The sequence below is a fragment of the Ranitomeya imitator genome, chromosome 1, assembly GCF_032444005.1.
Source record: "Ranitomeya imitator isolate aRanImi1 chromosome 1, aRanImi1.pri, whole genome shotgun sequence".
Classification (NCBI taxonomy): Eukaryota; Metazoa; Chordata; class Amphibia; order Anura; family Dendrobatidae; genus Ranitomeya; species Ranitomeya imitator.
The window spans coordinates 155,785,871-155,808,464 of record NC_091282.1 but is presented as its reverse complement, the minus strand read 5'-3'; the positions used below and the strand labels follow the sequence as shown (position 1 = coordinate 155,808,464).

General features: G+C 47.7%; 1 protein-coding gene across 1 annotated transcript in view; it reads right to left on the bottom strand.

Moving 5' to 3' along the window:
* Positions 1-22,594, bottom strand: part of SLF1 (SMC5-SMC6 complex localization factor 1) — a 191,504-nt gene that overhangs the window by 56,037 nt on the left and 112,873 nt on the right. The gene's annotated exons all lie outside the window — the stretch shown is intronic.

Below are 22,594 nucleotides of genomic sequence, written 5' to 3'. Positions count from 1 at the left end.
CGCAGGGTGTCCGATTGTCTCTGGCATAGGAGGGCTATGCGATCCAAAATGCAAACTCATTGGACATTACCTGAGACCACAGGTGGAGACACTGCCCTCCTATGTCAGGGACACCATGGACGTCCTGAGACGCCTGGATGATATCCATCTTGAGCGCGACATGCTCCTTCCCACAGCGGATGTAGAGTCGCTTTATACCTGCATCAGTCACGAGGACGGTCTAGAGGCAGTGCGGTTCTATCTTGAATCTAGCAAAATACATTGGGAGACTAGGAGCCTGTTGCTGAAGCTGCTGCAATTCGTGCTCACATAACTTTTTTACATTCGAAGACTGATATTTTTCTGCAAAAATAGGTAACAACTATGGGAGCGGCGTGTGCACCCTCAAATGCTAACTTTTTCCTGAGACACTGCGAGAGGGGCATACTTCATGGGGGCGCTCATGTCGCTCCCCAGATCATCGGATAGTATTGATATATAGAGGATAACCTGTTTGTTTGGCAGGGCTCTGCCAATGACCTCCAGCTTATGTCAGCACTGAATCGCAGTGACCCCAGCATCTGGATTACATATAGAGAGAAAAAAAACAAACAACCAGAACTCCTAATGTGAACACGTGCACGTGGCCTAGATTCATGCACATGTGCTGCTGTGTTCTTTTTTATCTATCTATCTATCTATCTATCTATCTATCTATCTATCTATCTATCTATCTATCTATCAATACTGCTCAAAAAAATAAAGGGAACACTAAAATACCACATCCTAGATATCACTAAATTAAATATTTCATTTGAAAATCTTTATTTACAAAGTGGAAAGTGTTGAGAACAATAAAACATAAAAATGATCAATGTAAATCAAAATGAATATCCCATGGACGTCTGGATTTGGACTGATACTCATAATCAAAGTGGAAAATCAAATTACAGGCTGATCCAACTTCAGTGGGAATGCCTCAAGACAAGGAAATGATGTTCGGTTGTGTGTGTGTTGCCTCCATGTGCCTGTATGACCTCCCTACAATGCCTGGGCATGCTCCTGATGAGGCGGCGGATGGTCTCCTGAGGGATCTCCTAACAGACCTGGACTAAAGCATCCGCCAACTCCTGGACAGTCTGTGGTGCAACGTGACATTGGTGGATGGTGCAAGACATGATGTCCCAGATGTGTTCAATCGGATTCAGGTCTGGGGAACGGGTGGGCCAGTCAATAGATTCAATACCTTCATCTTGCATGAACTGTTGACACACTCCAGCCACATGAGGTCTGGCATTGTCCTGCATTAGGAGGAACCCAGGGCCAACCGCAAGGTCTCACAAGGGGTCTGAGGATCTCATCTTGGCACCTAATGGCAGTCAGGCTACCTCTGGCGAGCACATGGAGTGCTGTGCGGCCCTCCAAAGAAATGCCACCCCACACCATTACTGACCCACTGCCAAACCGGTCATGCTGAAGGATGTTGCAAGCAGCAGATCGCTCTCCATGGCGTCTCCAGACTCTGTCATGTCTGTCACGTGCTCAGTGTGAACCTGCTTTCATCTGTGAAGAGCACATGGCGTCAGTGGCGAATTTGCCAATCCTGGTGTTCTGTGGCAAATGCCAATTGTCCTGCACGGTGTTGGGCTGTGAGCACAACCCCCATCTGTGGACGTTTGGCACTCAGACCATCCTCATGGAGACGGTTTCTAACCGTTTGTGCAGACACATGCACATTTGTGGCCTGCTGGAGGTTCTAGCAGGGCTCTGGCAGTTCTCCTCCTGTTCCTCCTTGCACAAAGGCTGAGGTAGCGGTCCTGCTGATGGGTTGTTGCCCTCCTACGGCCCCCTCCACGTCTCCGGGTGTACTAGCCTGTCTCCTGGTAGCTCCTCCAGCCTCTGGACACTACGCTGACAGACACAGCAAACCTTCTTGCCACAGCTCACATTGATGTGCCATCCTGGATGAGCTGCACTACCTGAGCGACTTGTGTGGGTTGTAGAGTCCGTCTCATACTCCCACAAGTGTGAAAGCACAACCAACATTCAAAAGTGACCAAAACATCAGCCAGAAAGCATTGCTACTGAGATGTGGTCTGTGGTCCCCACCTGAAGAACCACTCCTTTATTGAGTATGTCTTGATAATTACCAATAATTTCCATCTGTTGTCTATTCCATTTGCACAACAGCATGTGAAATTGATTGTCAAACAGTGTTGCTTCCTAAGTGGACAGTTTGATTTCACAGAAGTCTGATTTACTTGGAGTTATATTCTGTTGTTTAAGCGTTCCGTTTATTTTTTTGAGCAGTATATATATATATATATATATATATACACTGCTCAAAAAAATAAACGGAACGCTTAAACAACAGAATATAACTCCAAGTAAATACACAGTACAGACCAAAAGTTTGGACACACCTTCTCATTTAAAGATTTTTCTGTATTTTCATGACTATTAAAATTGTAAATTCACACTGAAGGCATCAAAACTATGAATTAACACATGTGGCATTATATACTTAACCCCTTAGCGACCGCCGATACGCCTTTTAACGGTGGCCGCTAAGGGTACTTAAACCACAGCGCCGTTAATTAACGGCGCTGTGGAAAAAGTCAATAGCGCCCCCCAGAGGCCGATTTTCTCCGGGGTCTCGGCTGCCGAGGGTAGCCGAGACCCCAGAGAACATGATTCGGGGGTTTTTTAACCCACCCCGCATTTGCGATCGCCGGTAATTAACCGTTTACCGGCGATCGCAAAAAAAAAAAAAAAAGCGATCTCTTTTTAATTTCTCTGTCCTCCGATGTGATCGCACATCGGAGGACAGAGAAAAGGGGTCCCAGGTGGCCCCCCAATACTCACCTAGCTCCCCCGATGCACCTCATGTCTCCCGGTGGGCGCCGCCATCTTCAAAATGGCGGGCGCATGCGCAGTGCGCCCGCCGGCCGGCACCAGGAAAATCTTTGGGGTCTCGGCTGCCGGGGGTAGCCGAGACCCCAAAGAGCATGATCGGGGTCGGTATTACCGACCCCTGTTTTGCGATCGCCGGTAATTAACTGTTTACCGGCGACCGCAAAAAAAAAAAAAAAAGTAAAGTGTAATTCTCTGTCCTCTGATGTGATCGCACATCAGAGGACAGAGAAATAGGGGGATTCGGGGACCCTAGCATACTCACCTAGGTCCCTGGATCCTCTTGCTGCTCCTCCTGGCCGCCGGCAGAAGAACATGGCGGACGCATGCCCAGTGCGCCCGCCATCTGTCTCCATCTGCCGGCCGGCAGGAGAACAGCAGTTGGGACTAAAATTAGGGTTAGGGGTAGGGTTAGGGTTAATGGTTGGGGTAGGGTTAGGGGTAGGGCTAGGGTTAGGGCTAGGGTTGGGGCTAAATTTAGGGTTAGGGTTGGGGCTAAATTTAGGGTTAGGGTTGGGGCTAAATTTAGGGTTAGGCTTCTTTCACACTTACGAAAGGTACGGGGCCGTCGCAATGCGTCGGCCCGACATACCGACGCACGTTGTGAAAATTGTGCACAACGTGGGCAGCAGCTGTAGTTTTTCAACGCATCCGCTGCCCAATCTATGTCCTGGGGAGGAGGGGGCGGAGTTACGGCCACGCATGCGCGGTCAGAAATGGCGGATGCGACGTACAAAAAAACGTTTCATTGAACGTTTTTTTGTGCCGACGCTCCGCCAAAACACAACTGATCCAGTGCACGACGGACGCGACGTGTCGCCATCCGTCACGATCCGTCGGCAATACAAGTCTATGGGCAAAAAACGCATCCTGCGGGCACATTTGCAGGATCCGTTTCTTGTCCAAAACGACGGATTGCGACGGAATGCCAAACGATGCAAGTGTGAAAGTAGCCTTAGGGCTAGGGTTAGGGTTGGGGCTAAAGTTAGGGCTAGGGTTGGGGCTAAAGTTAGGGTTAGAGCTGGGATTAGGGTTAGGGTTTGGATTAGGGTTGGTATTAGGGTTAGGGTTGGCATTAGGGTTACGCTTGGGTTTAGGGTTAGGTTTGGGATTAGGGTTAAGGTTAGGGTTGTGATTAGGGGTGTATTGGGATTAGGGTTAGGTTTGAGGTTAGGGTTGAGATTAGGATTAGGGGTGTGTTGGATTTAGGGTTTTGATTAGGGTTATGGTTAGGGTTGACATTAGGGTTGTTTTGGGGTAAGGGTTGTGATTATGGTTAGGGTTAGTGATTAGGATTATGGATCAGGTTGGGATTAGGGTTAGGGGTGTGTTGGGGTTAGGGTTGGAGCTAGAATTGGGGGGTTTCCACTGTTTAGGTACATCAGGGGGTCTCCAAACACGACAGCCAATTTTGCGCTCAAAAAGTCAAATGGTCCTCCCTCCCTTCTGAGCTCTGCCGTGCGCCCAAACAGTGGGTTACCCCCACATATGGGGCATCAGCGTATTCGGGAAAAAATTGGACAACAACTTCTGGGGTCCAATTTCTCTTGTTACCCTTGTGAAAATAAAAACTTGGGGGCTACAAAATCTTTTTTGTGAAAAAAAAAATTTTTTTTTATTTTCACGACTCTGCATTCTAAACTTCTGTGAAGCACTTGGGCATTCAAAGTTCTCACCACACATCTAGATAAGTTCCTTGGGGGGTCTAGTTTCCAAAATGGGGTCAATTGTGGGGGGTTACTACAGTTTAGGTATATCAGGGGCTCTGCAATCGCAACATAATGCCAACAGACCATTCTATCAAAGTCTGCATTCCAAAAAGGCGCTCCTTCCCTTCCGAGCTCTGCCGTGCGCCCAAACAGTGGTTTACCCCCACATATGGCGCATCAGCGTACTCGGGATAAATTGGACAACAACTATTGCAGTCCAATTTCTCCTGTTACCCTTGTGAAAATAAAAACTTGGGGGCTACAATATCTTTTTTGTGGAAAAAAAAATATTTTTTATTTTCACGACTCTGCATTCTAAACTTCTGTGAAGCACTTTGGCATTCAAAGTTCTCAACACACATCTAGATAAGTTCCTTGGGGGGTCACTTGTGGGGGGTTACTACAGTTTAGGTACATCAGGGGCTCTGCAATCGCAACATAATGCCCACAGACCTGTTGTGAATTCTGTGGCAGAGTTCACTCCTGTGGTCACAAGTGGTACTTCGGCTGATTCTCTCTGGGATCTTCCGTTTGTGGAGGAAAGTGGTACTGCAGCTTCTGAGTTTCCTCCCTCAGGTGATCTGGTGAGCTCGTTAGCTTCTTCTCTACTTAACTCCACCTGATGCTTTGATCTATGCTTCCTGTCAATGTTTCAGTGTGGGACTTGTTTTTTTCCCTGGATCATTCCTGTGGCCTGCTGCTCTGCAAAGCTAAGTTTTGCTTATGTTATTTTGTTGCTATTTTTCTGTCCAGCTTGCTTTATTGGTTTTTCTCGCCTGCTGGAAGCTCTGAGACGCAGAGGGACCACCTCCGTACCGTTAGTCGGTGCGGAGGGTCTTTTTGTCCCCTCTGCGTGTTTTTTTATAGGTTTTTGTGCTGACCGCAAAGTTATCTTCCCTATCCTCGTTCTGTTCAGCTAGTCGGGCCTCACTTTGCTAAATCTGTTTCATCTCTATGTTTGTGTTTTCATCTTACTCACAGTCATTATATGTGGGGGGCTGCCTTTTCCTTTGGGGAATTTCTCTGAGGCAAGGTAGGCTTATTTTTCTATCTTCAGGATTAGCTAGTTTCTCAGGCTGTGACGAGGCGCCTATGTTCTGGTCAGGAGCGCTCCACGGCTACCTTTAGTGTGGTTTGATAGGCTTAGGGATTGCGGTCTGCAGAGTTCCCACGTCTCAGAGCTCGTTCTATTATTTTGGGTTATTGTCAGTTTACTGTATGTGCTCTGACCTCCATGTCCATTGTGATTCTGAATTGCCTTTCATAACAGTACAGGAAGCCAAAAGTGCTAATGATTCTCAATAGAGGGAAGAAAAAAAAAGGTGTTCTGAGACCATTTTTTTTTCTTTGCACTGTGTTTTGTCTTTTTTTTCCCCTAGACATTTGGGTGGTTCAGGACACAGGTGTAGCAATGGACATTAAAGGTCTGTCTTCATGTGTGGATCAGCTCACGGCAAGAGTTCAAAATATTCAAGATTTTGTGGTCCAGAATTCTTTGCTTGAACCGAGAATTCCTATTCCAGATTTGTTTTTTGGAGATAGAACTAAATTTCTGAGTTTCAAAAATAATTGTAAACTATTTCTGGCTTTCAAACCTCGCTCTTCTGGTGACCCAATTCAACAGGTTAGGATCGTCATTTCTTTTTTGCGCGGCGACCCTCAGGACTGGGCGTTTTCTCTTGCGTCAGGAGATCCTGCATTGAGTAATATCGATGCGTTTTTCCTGGCGCTTGGGTTGCTGTACGATGAGCCTAATTCAGTGGATCAGGCAGAAAAAAATTTGCTGGCTCTTTGTCAGGCTCAGGATGAGATAGAGGTATATTGTCAGAAATTTAGAAAGTGGTCAGTGCTCACTCAATGGAATGAATCTGCGCTGGCAGCAATATTCAGAAAGGGTCTCTCTGAAGCCCTTAAGGATGTCATGGTGGGATTTCCTATGCCTGCTGGTTTGAATGAGTCTATGTCTTTGGCCATTCAGATCGGTCGACGCTTGCGTGAGCGTAAACCTGTGCACCATTTGGCGGTATTACCTGAGCTTAAACCTGAGCCTATGCAGTGTGATAGGACCTTGACCAGAGTTGAACGGCAAGAACATAGACGTCTGAATGGTCTGTGTTTCTACTGTGGTGATTCCACTCATGCTATCTCTGATTGTCCTAAGCGCACTAAGCGGTTCGCTAGGTCTGCCACCATTGGTACTGTACAGTCAAAATTTCTTCTGTCCGTTACCTTGATCTGCTCTTTGTCATCATATTCTGTCATGGCATTTGTGGATTCAGGCGCTGCCCTGAATTTGATGGACTTGGAATATGCTAAGCGTTGTGGGTTTTTCTTGGAGCCCTTGCAGTGTCCTATTCCATTGAGAGGAATTGATGCTACGCCTTTGGCCAAGAATAAGCCTCAATACTGGACCCAGCTGACCATGTGCATGGCTCCTGCACATCAGGAGGTTATTCGCTTTCTGGTGTTGCATAATCTGCATGATGTGGTCGTGTTGGGGTTGCCATGGCTACAAGCCCATAATCCAGTATTAGATTGGAAATCCATGTCGGTGTCCAGCTGGGGTTGTCAGGGGGTACATGGTGATGTTCCATTTCTGTCAATTTCGTCTTCCACTCCTTCTGAAGTCCCTGAGTTTTTGTCGGATTACCGGGATGTATTTGATGAGCCCAAATCCAGTGCCCTACCTCCTCATAGGGATTGCGATTGTGCTATTAATTTGATTCCTGGTGGTAAGTTTCCTAAGGGCCGACTGTTCAATTTATCTGTGCCAGAACACGCCGCTATGCGGAGTTATATAAAGGAATCCTTGGAGAAAGGTCTTATTCGCCCGTCGTCATCACCGTTGGGAGCAGGGTTCTTTTTTTGTGGCCAAGAAGGATGGTTCTTTGAGACCTTGTATTGATTACCGCCTTCTTAATAAGATCACGGTCAAATTTCAGTACCCTTTGCCGCTGCTGTCTGATTTGTTTGCTCGGATTAAGGTGGCTAGTTGATTCACCAAGATAGATCTTCGAGGGGCGTATAATCTTGTGCGTATTAAACAGGGCGATGAATGGAAAACAGCATTTAATACGCCCGAGGGCCATTTTGAGTACCTGGTGATGCCATTCGGACTTGCCAATGCTCCATCAGTGTTTCAGTCCTTTATGCATGACATCTTCCGAGAGTACGTGGATAAATTCCTGATTGTGTACTTGGATGACATTTTGATCTTCTCGGATGATTGGGAGTCTCATGTGAAGCAGGTCAGAACGGTGTTTCAGGTCCTGCGTGCTAATTCTTTGTTTGTGAAGGGATCAAAGTGTCTCTTTGGTGTGCAGAAGGTTTCATTTTTGGGGTTCATCTTTTCCCCTTCTACTATCGAGATGGATCCTGTTAAGGTCCAAGCCATCCATGATTGGACTCAGCCGACATCTCTGAAAAGTCTGCAAAGGTTCCTGGGCTTTGCTAATTTTTATCGTCGCTTCATCTGCAATTTTTCTAGTATTGCTAAACCATTGACCGATTTGACCAAGAAGGGTGCTGATGTGGTCAATTGGTCTTCTGCTGCTGTGGAAGCTTTTCAAGAGTTGAAGCGTCGTTTTTCTTCTGCCCCTGTGTTGTGTCAACCAGATGTTTCTCTTCCATTCCAGGTCGAGGTTGATGCTTCTGAGATTGGAGCAGGGGCTGTTTTGTCGCAGAGAGGTTCTGGTTGCTCAGTGATGAAACCATGCGCTTTCTTTTCCAGGAAGTTTTCGCCCGCTGAGCGTAATTATGATGTGGGCAACCGAGAGTTGCTGGCCATGAAGTGGGCATTCGAGGAGTGGCGTCATTGGCTTGAAGGAGCTAAGCATCGCGTGGTGGTATTGACTGATCATAAGAACTTGACTTATCTCGAGTCTGCCAAGCGCTTGAATCCTAGACAAGCTCGTTGGTCGTTGTTTTTTGCCCGTTTTGACTTTGTGATTTCGTACCTTCCGGGCTCTAAAAATGTGAAGGCGGATGCTCTGTCTAGGAGTTTTGTACCCGACTCTCCGGGTTTATCTGAGCCGGCGGGTATCCTCAAGGAAGGAGTAATTGTGTCTGCCATCTCCCCTGATTTGCGGCGGGTGCTGCAAAAATTTCAGGCTAATAAACCTGATCGTTGCCCAGCGGAGAAACTCTTTGTCCCTGATAGGTGGACGAATAGAGTTATCTCTGAACTTCATTGTTCGGTGTTGGCTGGTCATCCTGGAATCTTTGGTACCAGAGAGTTAGTGGCTAGATCCATTTGGTGGCCCTCTCTGTCGCGGGATGTGCGTGCTTTTGTGCAGTCCTGTGGGATTTGTGCTCGGGCTAAGCCCTGCTGTTCTCGTGCCAGTGGGTTGCTTTTGCCCTTGCCGGTCCCGAAGAGGCCTTGGACACATATCTCTATGGATTTTATTTCTGACCTTCCCGTTTCTCAAAAGATGTCAGTCATTTGGGTGGTCTGTGATCGCTTTTCTAAGATGGTCCATCTGGTACCCTTGTCTAAATTGCCTTCCTCCTCTGATTTGGTGCCTTTGTTCTTCCAGCATGTGGTTCGTTTACATGGCATTCCAGAGAATATTGTTTCTGACAGAGGTTCCCAGTTTGTTTCGAGGTTTTGGCGAGCCTTTTGTGGTAGGATGGGCATTGACTTGTCTTTTTCCTCGGCTTTCCATCCTCAGACTAATGGCCAGACCGAGCGAACCAATCAGACCTTGGAAACATATCTGAGGTGCTTTGTTTCTGCTGATCAGGATGACTGGGTGTCCTTTTTGCCTTTGGCTGAGTTCGCCCTTAATAATCGGGCCAGTTCGGCTACCTTGGTTTCACCGTTTTTCTGCAATTCTGGGTTCCATCCTCGTTTCTCTTCTGGACAGGTTGAGTCTTCGGGCTGTCCTGGTGTGGATACTGTGGTGGACAGGTTGCAGCAGATTTGGACTCAGGTAGTGGACAATTTGACCTTGTCCCAGGAGAAGGCTCAACTTTTCGCTAATCGCAGACGCCGTGTGGGTTCCCGACTTCGTGTTGGGGATCTGGTTTGGTTATCTTCTCGTCATATTCCTATGAAGGTTTCCTCTCCTAAGTTTAAACCTCGTTTTATTGGTCCGTATAGGATTTCTGAGGTTCTTAATCCTGTGTCTTTTCGTCTGACCCTTCCAGATTCTTTTTCCATACATAACGTATTCCATAGGTCATTGTTGCGGAGATACGTGGCACCTATGGTTCCATCTGTTGAGCCTCCTGCCCCGGTTTTGGTGGAGGGGGAATTGGAGTATATTGTGGAGATTTTGGATTCTCGTGTTTCAAGACAGAAACTCCAGTATCTGGTTAAATGGAAGGGTTATGCTCAGGAGGATAATTCCTGGGTTTTTGCCTCTGATGTCCATGCTCCCGATCTTGTTCGTGCCTTTCAAGTGGCTCATCCTGGTCGGCCTGGGGGCTCTGGTGAGGGTTCGGTGACCCCTCCTCAAGGGGGGGGGGGTACTGTTGTGAATTCTGTGGCAGAGTTCACTCCTGTGGTCACAAGTGGTACTTCGGCTGATTCTCTCTGGGATCTTCCGTTTGTGGAGGAAAGTGGTACTGCAGCTTCTGAGTTTCCTCCCTCAGGTGATCTGGTGAGCTCGCTAGCTTCTTCTCTACTTAACTCCACCTGATGATTTGATCTATGCTTCCTGTCAATGTTTCAGTGTGGGACTTGTTTTTTTCCCTGGATCATTCCTGTGGCCTGCTGCTCTGCAAAGCTAAGTTTTGCTTATGTTATTTTGTTGCTATTTTTCTGTCCAGCTTGCTTTATTGGTTTTTCTTGCCTGCTGGAAGCTCCGAGACGCAGAGGGACCACCTCCGTACCGTTAGTCGGTGCGGAGGGTCTTTTTGTCCCCTCTGCGTGTTTTTTTATAGGTTTTTGTGCTGACCACAAAGTTATCTTCCCTATCCTCGTTCTGTTCAGCTAGTCGGGCCTCACTTTGCTAAATCTGTTTCATCTCTATGTTTGTGTTTTCATCTTACTCACAGTCATTATATGTGGGGGGCTGCCTTTTCCTTTGGGGAATTTCTCTGAGGCAAGGTAGGCTTATTTTTCTATCTTCAGGATTAGCTAGTTTCTCAGGCTGTGACGAGGCGCCTAGGTTCTGGTCAGGAGCACTCCACGGCTACCTTTAGTGTGGTTTGATAGGCTTAGGGATTGCGGTCTGCAGAGTTCCCACGTCTCAGAGCTTGTTCTATTATTTTGGGTTATTGTCAGTTCACTGTATGTGCTCTGACCTCCATGTCCATTGTGATTCTGAATTGCCTTTCATAACACAGACCATTATATCAAAGTCTGCATTCCAAAAAGGCGCTCCTTCCCTTCCGAGCTCTGCCGTGCGCCCAAACAGTGGTTTACCCCCACATATGGCGCATCAGCGTACTCGGGATAAATTGGACAACAACTATTGCAGTCCAATTTCTCCTGTTACCCTTGTGAAAATAAAAACTTGGGGGCTACAATATCTTTTTTGTGGAAAAAAAAAATATTTTTTATTTTCACGACTCTGCATTCTAAACTTCTGTGAAGCACTTGGGCATTCAAAGTTCTCACCACACATCTAGATAAGTTCCTTGGGGGGGTCTAGTTTCCAAAATGGGGTCACTTGTGGAGGGTTTCTACTGGTTAGGTACATCAGGGGCTCTGCAAACGCAACATAATACCCGCAGACCATTCTATCAAAGTCTGCATTCCAAAACGGCGCTCCTTCCTTCCGAGCTCTGCCGTGCGCCCAAACAGTGGTTTACCCCCACATATGGGGTACCAGCATACTCAGGACAAATTGGACAACAACTTTTGGGGTCCAATTTCTCTTGTTACCCTTGTGAAAATAAAAACTTGGGGGCTAAAAAATCTTTTTTGTGGAAAAAAAAAATATTTTTTTATTTTCACGGCTCTGCATTATAAACTTCTGTGAAGCACTTGGGCATTCAAGGTTCTCACCACACATCTAGATAAGTTCCATGGGGGGGTCTAGTTTCCAAAATGGGGTCACTTGTGGGGGATTTCTACTGTTTAGGCACATCAGGGGCTCTCCAAACGCGACATGGCGTCCGATCTCAATTCCAGCCAATTCTACATTGAAAAAGTAAAACGGCACTCTTTCTCTTCCAAGCTCTGCGGTGCGCCCAAACAGTGGTTTACCCCCACATATTGGGTATCGACGTACTCAGGAGAAATTGCACAACAACTTTAGTGGTCTAATTTCTCCTGTTACCCTTGTGAAAATAAAAATTTGTGGGCAAAAAGATCATTTTTGTAGAAAAAATGCAAATTTTTTTTTTCACGGCTCTACGTTATAAACTTCTGTGAAGCACATGGGGGTTCAAAGTGCTCGCCACACATCTAGATAAGTTCCTTAAGGGGTCTAGTTTCCAAAATGGTGTCACTTGTGGGGGGTTTCCACTGTTTAGGCACATCAGGGGCTCTCCAAACGCGACATGGCGTCCAATCTCAATTCCAGCCAATTCTACATTGAAAAAGTAAAACGGCACTCCTTCTCTTCCAAGCTCTGCGGTGCGCCCTAACAGTGGTTTACCCCCCACATATTGGGTATCAGCGTACTCAGGAGAAATTGCACAACAACTTTTGTGGTCTAATTTCTCCTGTTACCCTTGTGAAAATAAAAATTTGTGGGCAAAAAGATAATTTTTTGTAGAAAAAATGCGATTTTTTTTTTCACGGCTCTACGTTATAAACTTCTGTGAAGCACATGGGGGTTCAAAGTGCTCGCCACACATCTAGATAAGTTCCTTAAGGGGTGTAGTTTCCAAAATGGTGTCACTTGTGGGGGGTTTCCACTGTTTAGGCACATCAGGGGCTCTCCAAACGCAACATGGCGTCCAATCTCAATTCCAGCCAATTCTACATTGAAAAAGTAAAACGGTGCTGCTTCACTTCCAAGCTCTGCGGTGCGCCCAAACAGTGGTTTACCCTCACATATGGGGTATCGACGTATTCAGGAGAAATCGCACAACAACTTTTGTGGTCTAATTTCTCCTGTTACCCTTGTGAAAATAAGAATTTGTGGGCGAAAAGATCATTTTTGTGTAAACAAAAGCGATTTTTTATTTTCACGGCTCTACGTTATAAACTTCTGTGAAGCACTTGGGGGTTCAAAGTGCTCACCACACATCTAGATAAGTTCCTTAAGGGGTCTAGTTTCCAAAATGGTGTCACTTGTGGGGGGTTTCCACTGTTTAGGCACATCAGGGGCTCTCCAAACGCAACATGGCGTCCCATCTCAATTCCAGCCAATTCTGCATTGAAAAAGTCAAACGGCGCTCCTTCACTTCTAAGTTCTGCGGTGCTCCCTAACAGTGGTTTACCCCCACATATGGGGTATTGGCGTATTCAGGAGAAATTGCATAACAAAATTTATGGTTACATTTCTGTTTTTACACTTGTGAAAATAAAAAAAATGGTTCTGAATTAAGATGTTTGCAAAAAAAAGTTAAATGTTCATTTTTTCCTTCCACATTGTTTCAGTTCCTGTGAAGCACGTAAAGGGTTAATAAACTTGTTGAATGTGGTTTTGAGCACCTTGAGGGGTGCAGTTTTTAGAATGGTGTCACACTTGGTTATTTTCTATCATATAGACCCCTTAAAATGACTTCAAATGTGATGTGGTCCCTAAAAAAATGGTGTTATAAAAATGAGAAATTGCTGGTCAACTTTTAACCCTTATAACTCCCTAACAAAAAAAAATTTGGGTTCCAAAATTGTGCTGATGTAAAGTAGACATGTGGGAAATGTTATTTATTAACTATTTTTCGTGACATATCTCTCTGATTTAAGGGCATAAAAATACAAAGTTTGAAAATTGCAAAATTTTAAAATTTTTGCCATATCGCCGTTTTTTCATAAATAATCACAAGTAATATCGAAGAAATGTTACCACTAACATGCAGTACAATATGTCACGAAAAAACAATCTCAGAATCAGCGGGATCCGTTAAAGCGTTCCAGAGTTATAACCTCATAAAGTGACAGTGGTCAGAATTGTAAAAATTGGCCCGGTCATTAAGTACCAAATTGGCTCTGTCACTTAGCTTAGTGGTTAATAGTTTTGAGAATATATGGACTATTATCACTTCTAGATTTGCTCACTTTCTCAATCTCAATCTCCCATGAAAGCATACAGTGATATTATTACTATTCTGCTTGTTACTTTATTGTGGATCTACAGCTGCAAACACCTGTGTCTTTGCAATTGACCTCTTTATAATAATAATAATAATAATAACAACAATCTCTTTATTTAAATAGCGCCAACATATTACGCAGTGGTTTACAATTTTTGCACACATTATTTAATATGTTATATAACTTAGCCTGTCTTTTTATAACTATCAATGAACTTTTTCAGAAAATTTTGGAAACATTAGTGGACTTGAACTCCTAGCAATTATTATGGGACCACCATAACACAGGCTACCATCAGTAACACACTACACCGCCAGGGACTCAGACCCTGCAGTGCCAGACGTGTCCCCCTGCTTAAGCCAGTATATGTCCGGGCTCGTCTGAAGTTTGCTAGAGAGCATTTGGATTATCCAGAAGAGTATTGGGAGAATGTCATATGGTCTGATGAAACCAAACTCGTCATGTTTGGAGGACACAGAATGCAGAGTTGCATCCAAAAAACACCATACCTACTGAGAAGCATGGGGGTGGCAACATCATGTTTTGAGGCTGTTTCTCTGCAAAGGGACCAGGACGACTGGTCAGTGTACATGAAAGAATGAATGGGGCCATGTATCATGAGATTTTGAGTGCAAACCTCCTTCCATCAGCAAGGTCATTGAAGATGAAACGTGGATGGGTCTTTCACCATGATAATGTTCCCAAGCACATAGTCAGGACAAGGAAGGAGTGGCTTCGTAAGCATATGAAGGTCCTAGAGTGGCCTAGCCAGTCTCCAGATCTCAACCCCAGAGAAAACTTTTGGAGGGAGATGAAAGTCCGTGTTGCCCAACGACAGGCCCAAAATATAACTGCTCTAGAGGAGATCTGCATGGAGGAATGGGCCAACATACCACAAACAGTGTGTGCCAACCTTGTGAAGACTTACACAAAACGTTTGACCACTGTCATTGCCAACAAAGGATATATAACAAAATATTGAGATGAACTTTTGTTAATGACTAAATACTTATTTTCCACCATAATTTGCTAAATAAATCTTGCCAAATCAAACAAGGTGATTTTCTGGATTTGTTTTCTCATTTTGACTCTCATAGTTGAGGTCTACCTATGATGTCAATTACAGGCCTCTCTCATCTTTTTAAGTGGGAGAACTTGCACAATTGGTGGCTGACTAAATTATTTTTTCCCCACTTGTATTAAATAATGTTAACAGTACGGATGACATTGATTCTATTTATTGTACAGGTGAATAGAGGATAAAGTTTTAGTACAATAGACATAACTAGTGTTGAGCGATACCTTCCGATATCGGAAAGTATCGGTATCGGATTGGATCGGCCGATATTCAAAAAATATCGGATATCGCCGATACCGATACCCGATCCCAATACAAGTCAATGGGACCAAAATATCGGAATTAAAATAAACCCTTTCTTTCCTTGTAGGTTCACTCTACATGAAGGAAAACAACTAAGAATAATGCAGGATGTATTTGGGGAGGTGGCGGAGACATTAAAGGCATAGAGGTTTAGCACAATCAAATAGAATAGCAAAGACGTTCGGAGTGACAAAGATATTGACTATGTAAAAATTTTTTTTATTATGTCAGATATTGATGTTTCACTATTCCACGCCCTTCCCCTTCTTTTTTTTTACTTTTCCCACACTTTCATCTTCATCATCATCATCAGCATCTTTGACATCAACTTCTTCTTCACCTTATTAATTTCCTTCTTCATCTTCTACCTATTTTTTTTTTTATTACATTCTTCATATTCATTTTATTCAACTATTATTATTCTTCCTATTCTACTTCTTCATCATATTCTCATTTGTGACAGGCATTCCCGTAGTTGTTATCTATAAAAGTTTGAAGATTACACCTTCCGTTCTGCCTGTCACAAAAGTTACATTTGTCCGCGTTCAGTTTGGCCTGCAGCATCAGGCTTTATCCAGGGGCACCACGAGGAGGAACGGACTCACCCCCATACACTGCTTAGTCTTCTTCTGCATATAATTTAAATAATATCTTTTGCTCTGATATTAAGTGTTATGCTTAATGTTCTTCTGCTCTTTGTTCTGCAGCCTCTTGTTCTTCTGCTTCTCGGTCTTCAATGTCGTCGTCTCCAGGGTCGTCGTCTCCAGGGTCGTCGTCTCCGCCGCCGTCATCGGGGTGGTCTTCAGGGTCGTCATCTCCAGGGTCGTCGTCATCTCAGTGGTTGTCATCTCTGGTGTCGTCGTCTATAGGGTCTTCAACTTGGAAATGTAGCAGAAGGTACAAGAAGGCTGAGAAAATGCCGAGAACCAGCTGATGGAACTGGAACTCGGATGGCTACCCGAAAATTCAAGAGCCAATGGAACTACCGAGGACCAGCTGACGTTACTGGAACCCGGTTACTAAGCAGGAGGTACCCGTGCTAAAAAGCACTACCAAGGACCGCCTGACGTTGGCGGAACTCGGATACCCAGAAGGAGGCACCTAAGCCAAAGGCTCTGCCCGGAACCAGTTGACGTTACTGGAACAAGGATGGGGAGCAGAAGGTACAAGAGCAAAAGACACTGCCGAGAACCAGCTGACGGTACTGGAACCCGGTTGGGTAGCCGAAGGTCCAAGAGCCAATGGAACTACCGAGGATCAGCTGACGTTACTGGAACCCGGTTACTAAGCAGGAGGTAACCGTGCCTGAAAGCACTACCAAGGACCACCTGACGTTGGTGGAACTCGGATACCCAGAAGGAGGCACCTAAGCCAAAGGCTCTGCCCGGAACCAGCTGACGGTACTGGAACCAGGATGGGGAGCAGAAGGTACAAGAGCAAAAGACACTGCCGAGAACCAGCTGACGGTGCTGGAACCAGGATGTGGACCAGAAGGTCCACAGGAGAGGAGAGAACAGCTAGGCTGCGAGGCTGCCGCAGTTACCGAACACCAACAGTCCTACAGGGGGAGCTTGGCCTACTGGCACTACAGAACCAGCCTTGATTGCCAATTCCCGCAGCCCACATAGGAAGCTCCTAAACTGGAGGCACCATGGAGTTGGCTAACTCGACCGCAACACGACGGGGCAACGCATAGGCGTCTCAGTGAGCTTGACACTACCCGGAACCAGTTGACAGTGCTAGAACCAGGCTGGCCACGAGGGAGTACCCGTGACAAAAACACTGCCGAGAACCAGCTGGCGGTGCTGGAACACGGATGCGTTGCCCAAGTGTGCAAGAGCCAATGGCACCGAGGACCAACTGACGGTGCTGGGACCAGGTTACTAAGCTGTAGGTACCCGCGCTTAAAAGCACTACCACGTACCGCCTGGCGTTGGCGGAACTCGGATACCCAGAAGGAGGCACCTAAGCCAAAGGCTCTGCCCGGAACCAGCTGACGGTGCTGGAACCAGGATGTGGACCAGAAGGTCCACAGGAGAGGAGAGAACAGCTAGGCCGCGAGGCTGCCGCAGTTACCGAACACCAACAGTCCTACAGGGGGAGCTTGGCCTACTGGCACTACAGAACCAGCCTTGATTGCCAATTCCCGCAGCCCACATAGGAAGCTCCTAAACTGGAGGCACCATGGAGTTGGCTAACCCGACCGCCACACGACGGGGCAACGCATAGGCGTCTCAGTGAGCTTGACACTACCCGGAACCAGCTGACGGTGCTGGAACCAGGCTGGGCACGAGGGAGTACCCGTGACAAAAACACTGCCGAGAATCAGCTGGCGGTGCTGGAACATGGATGCGTTGCCCAAGTGTGCAAGAGCCAATGGCACCGAGGATCAGCTGACGTGCTGGAACCCGGTTACTAAGCTGTAGGTAACCGCACTTAAAAGCACTACCAAGGACCGCCTGACGTTGGCGGAACTCGGATACCCAGAAGGAGGCACCTAAGCCAAAGGCTCTGCCCGGAACCAGCTGACGGTGCTGGAACCAGGATGTGGACCAGAAGGTCCACAGGAGAGGAGAGAACAGCTAGGCCACGAGGCTGCCGCAGTTACCGAACACCAACAGTCCTACAGGGGGAGCTTGGCCTACTGGCACTACAGAACCAGCCTTGATTGCCAATTCCCGCAGCCCACATAGGAAGCTCCTAAACTGGAGGCACCATGGAGTTGGCTAACCCGACCGCAACACGACGGGGCAATGCATAGGCGTCTCAGTGAGCTTGACACTACCCGGAACCAGCTGACGGTGCTGGAACCAGGCTGGGCACGAGGGAGTACCCGTGACAAAAACACTGCCGAGAACCAGCTGGCGGTGCTGGAACACGGATGCGTTGCCTATTCAAGATTGTCTTCCTAGAGCCCCAACTAGCGGTGTTGAAGCAAAGGGTAAGCAGGGGGAGCAGAGTGTAGGCCGAAGCCTGCACTGGAGGCAGCTTTGTGTCTGCGTTGCGTTTGCAGGACACGTTGCCGGCTACACAGCAGGGGAACAGCTGGCGGTGCTGAACCCCACTGACACATTGGCTGGTGTTTTTCTCTGTGCAGCTAGCACGTCCGGGCAAAAACTGGCGGTGTTAGAGCCCAGGGTCAGCAGGAGGAGGAGAGGAGCAGAGTGTAGGCCGAAGCCTGCACTGGTGGCAGCTTTTGTTCTGTTGTGCCAGCATGGCTTGTGCTGGACACGTTGCCGGCTACACAGCAGGGGAACATCTGGCGGTGCTGAACCCCACTGACACATCAGCGAGTGTTTTTTCTGTGTAGACAACACTTCCAGGTGACAACTGACAGTGTTGAAACGCAGGGAATCAAAGAGGAGCAGAGTGTAGGCCGAAGCCTGCACTGGTGGCAGCTTTTGGTCTGTTGTGCCAGCGTGGCTTGTGCTGGACACCTTGCCGGCTACACAGCAGGGGAACAGCTGGCGGTGCTGAACCCCACTAACACATTGGCTGGTTTTTTTTCTCTGTGCAGCTAGCACGTCCGGGCAAAAACTGGCGGTGTTAGAGCCCAGGGTCAGCAGGAGGAGGAGAGGAGCAGAGTGTAGGCCAAAGCCTAATTGAACCAATTTCAAAGGTAACCTTTAACCCACCCTCAGGTGTTACAATGTAGAAGAGCCACACCTTGTGCAGCAGTAATGCTCCACAAGTGAAAAGTTGCTCTTTAAATTTTGCTCATTGCACACGCAGAATGAAAGACGTACACAATTTTGCCCATTGTACAGTAAAACTGTATTGGAGGCGTGACTTGTGTTTTTAAGGAGACGCAGCACAGGTGCCCAAAAATAACGCCTTGGTGCTGGGCGCAGCCTCCTGAGCGTTGTTATTTGCTGTACAGGAGTCTGCGCTCTTGTTATCTCTTGGCCATGCGCTGTGAGCGCTGCATGTCTTCTCACCTCATTTCATGTTGGCCGCTGCGGTTATCGATGGCCAGGAATCCCAGACCCGCAGTGTCTTTTCATAAAGTCACACTGCAGGGCTGGGATTCATGGCCTGGCGCAGTAAATGTTTGCCGCTCACTCATGTCCTTACACCTGCTTCAGACTGGGCGGCCTCAGCTGATCCCTTATCGCATGCCGCGGCCAAGAGGCCGCACAGTCTGAATAAGGCGGAAGGAGGGGAGTGAAGACAGGCGAAGATATGCACTGCTCGTGCCCATCAATCACACCCTCGCAGTCAAAATAAGTAAGACAACGAGGGGCATTGTGTTGGGCAAGGCGGACGCACAGGCACAAGCTGCCAACGAACGATGTCAGAAGACGGCCAGCGTTACCAATGGGGGTGCTGCGTGTCATTAAAAAGGAAAGTCACACCTCAGGGACAATGTAATGGTCTCTAATGAGACACATTTTGTACGTGTTGAGTTCCACGTGGGCAAGGAGAAAAAGTCAGCCACCTTGTACAAATGCAGCATTACTGCTGTACAAGGTGGCTGTTATACATAGAAACACCTGGGGGGGGGCAGGTTCCCTATAATTTCAGTTCAGGTGCCTGCATGGCGTTTGCAGGACACGTTGCCGGCTACACAGCAGGGGAACAGCTGGCGTTGCTGAACCCCACTGACACAATGGCGGGTGTTTTTCTCTGTGCAGCCAGCACTTCCGGGCCCCAACTGGCGTAGTTAGAGCCCAGGGTCTACAGGAGGAGCAGAGTGTAGGCCTAAGCCTAGTAGAACCAATTTCAAAGGTAACCTTTAACCCCCCCTCAGGTGTTGCAAAATACAAGAGCCACACCTTGTGCAGCATTAATGCTGCACAAGTCAGAGGTTGCTCTATGAATTTTTCTACTTGCACACGCTGAATGAAACATGTACACAATTTTGCCCATTATACAGTCAAACTGTATTGGAGGCGTGACTGACTTGCCTTTTTAAGGAGACGCAGCACAGGTGTCCAAAATAACGCCTTGGTGCTGGTCGCAGCCTCCTGAGCGTTGTTATTTGCTGTACAGGAGTCTGCGCTCTTGTTATCCCTTGGCCATGCGCTGTCTGTCTTCTCACCTCATTTCATGTTGGCCGGTGCGGTTATCGATGGCCAGGAATCCCAGACCCGCAGTGTCTTTTCATAAAGTCACACTGCAGGGCTGGGATTCATGGCCTTGCGCAGTAAATATGTTTGCGCAAGGGTCAGCAGGAGGAGGAGAGGAGCAGAGTGTAGGCCGAAGCCTGCACTGGTGGCAGCTTTAGGTCTGTTGTGTCTGTGTGGCGTTTGCAGGACAAGTTGCCGGCTACACAGCAGGGGAACAGCTGGCGTTGCGGAACCCCACTGACACATCAGCGAGTGTTTTTTCTGTGTAGACAACACTTCCAGGTGACAACTGACAGTGTTGAAACCCAGGAAATCAAAGAGGAGCAAAGTGTAGGCCGAAGCCTGCACTGGAGGCAGGAAAATATCTGTTATTGTGCCAGCGTGGCTTGTGCTGGACACGTTGCCGGCTACACAGCAGAGGAACAGCTGGTGTTTTTCTCTGTGCAGCTAGCACTTCCGGGCAACAACTGGCGGTGTTAGAGCCCAGGGTCTGCAGTAGGAGCAGAGTGTAAGCCGAAGCCTGCAGTGGAGCAAGTTGAAAGGGAACCTTTAACCCCCCCCCCCCCCAGGCATTTGTTGCTGAAAGAGCCATCTTGTACAGCAGTAATACTGCACATGGAAAATGGTGGCTCTTAAAATTATGCTCCTTGCAAACACTGAAGTACACACTCATATATGTGTGCCCTCACACCGTTAAACCGTCCCGGAGGTGGGACTTTCCTTTGTAATGTGACACAGCACAGCCGTAATTCCAACCCCCTTGGTGCCGTGCGCCACCTCCTCAACGTTGTTTGATTCTGTCACGGAGCCCGCGCTGTAATGTTTTCCCTTGGCCATGCACACTTAGCGGTGCCCGTCTTCTGACATCATTTAGGTGTCAGGCTGGCAGTGCCTGTGCGTCCAAGCTGCCCGAGATCCAACCTCGCAGTGTCATCTAATGTAATCCCACCGCGGGCCTGGGATCCATGGGCATGCGCAGTGCATATCATCGCCTCTCACTCCCCTCCTTCCTGCTTCTTCAGACTGTGCGGCGTCACGGCCGTGGCATGCTATTAGGGATCAGCTGACGCCGCCTAGTCTGAAGAAGCGTGAAGAAGGGGAGTGAGAGGCTAGTATATGCACTGCGCATGGCCATGGATACCAGGCCCACTGTGGGATCACATTAGACGACACTGCGAGGTGGGATTTCGGGCAGCGTGGACGCACAGGCGCAGCCAGGACGACAACAAATGATGTCAGAGGACGGGCAGCGCAAACTGTGCATGGCCAAGGGATAACATAACAGCACAGGGTCCGTGACAGAATCAAACAACGCTAAGGAGGCAGCACACGGAGCCAAGGGGGTAGGAATGACGGCTGTGCTGCGTCACATTACAAAGGAAAGTCCCACCTCCGGGACGGTTTGACCGTGTGAGGGGACACATTACATGAGTGTGTAGTTCAGCGTTTCCAAGGAGCATAATTTAAAGAGCGACCGTTTCCTTGTGCAGTATTAGTGCTGCACAAGGTGGCTCTTTCAGTAACGAACGCCTAGGGGGGGGGACAGGTCCCCTTACATTTTAGTTGTGCCAGCGTGGCGGTCGCATGACACGTTACCGGATACACAGCTGGGGATCAGCTGACGTTACTGAACCCCAACAACAGAGGAGCGACTGTTGACTGTGCAGACAGCACTTCCAGGCACCAACTGGCGGTGTTAGAGCCCAGGGACAGCAGGAGGAGCAGATTGGAGGTATTGCCGCACACACAGCTGGGGATCAGCTGACGTTACTGAACCCCAATAACAGAGGAGCGACTGTTGACTGTGCAGACAGCACTTCCAGGCACCAACTGGCGGTGTTAGAGCCCAGGGACAGCAGGAGGAGCAGATTGGAGGTATTGCCGCACACACAGCTGGGGATCAGCTGACGTTACTGAACCCCAATAACAGAGGAGCGACTGTTGACTGTGTGGACAGCACTTCCAGGCACCAACTGGCGGTGTTAGAGCCCAGGGACAGCACGAGTAGCAGAGGAACAGAGTGTAGGCCGAAGCCTGATTGGAGCAAGTTAAAAGGGAACTTTTAACCTCCCCCCCCCCCGAGATGTTTGTAGCTGAAAGAGCCATCTTGTGCAGCACTAAGGATGCAAAAGGAAAAGGTTGCTCTTTTAATTATGCTCCTTGCAAACACAGAAGTAAACACTAAAAATGTGTCCCCTTATACCGTCAAACCGTCCCGGAGGTGCGAATTTCCTTCGTAATGGGACGCAGCACAACTGTCATTCCTATCCCCTTGGTGCCATGCGCTGCCTCCTCAGCATTGTTTTAAGCTGTCACGGACCCTGCGCTGTTCTGTTATCCCTTGGCCATGCCCAATTTGCGCTGCCTGTCTTCTGACATAATTTGG